General features: G+C 27.8%; 1 protein-coding gene across 2 annotated transcripts in view; it reads left to right on the plus strand.

The window, feature by feature from the left end:
* Window positions 1-670, plus strand: part of LOC107749006 (potassium/sodium hyperpolarization-activated cyclic nucleotide-gated channel 1-like) — a 114,462-nt gene that overhangs the window by 98,692 nt on the left and 15,100 nt on the right. The gene's annotated exons all lie outside the window — the stretch shown is intronic.

Here is a 670-nt window from a genome sequence, read left to right on the forward strand (position 1 = left end):
ATGTGTGTGTATTTATATATACATAATAAATATACACAGTGCATACACATATATTATGTAAACTAAAACTTTTATTTTGGATGCGATTAATCACAATTAATCGTTTGACAGCACTAATTAGTAGTAGTAGTAGTAGTAGTAGTAGTAGTAATAATAATAATAATAATAATAATAGTAATAATAATAGGCCTATACAAATAAAGTATTTTTAATTTATAATCCAAACAATTAAAACTACTACTACTACTATTATTATTATTATTTCAAATAGGTGACATAAACAAATACTTCATAATTCACTATTTAGTGCTGAAGTATGCATAGTCAGTCCAAACTTTTTTTCGTAATTATAAAAATATATGTTCTTGGAGAGCTCACCAACCAAGTTACACAAGGCAGCTCTTCTAGAAGCTCAATAAATTAGTGACGTTCGGTCTATTCCTATAACACAAAGTTGCTGGAAAATATACTTTTGGAAAGCAATGATACAGATGTTATTAAATTGTCAACAATAGCCTCACAATGTTTTTTTTTTTTACATACCTCGAGTTTGTACAGAACTGGGGAAAACTGCATTTTCATATTATGCACCCTGGGCATGGAATAATTTACAAAAAGATCTAAAACTAGATACATTTGTGTCTATTGGTGAATTTAAAGGCATCAATCA

Source organism: Sinocyclocheilus rhinocerous, unplaced genomic scaffold (assembly GCF_001515625.1).
Source record: "Sinocyclocheilus rhinocerous isolate Xijiao unplaced genomic scaffold, SAMN03320098_v1.1 scaffold260, whole genome shotgun sequence".
NCBI lineage: Eukaryota > Metazoa > Chordata > Actinopteri > Cypriniformes > Cyprinidae > Sinocyclocheilus > Sinocyclocheilus rhinocerous.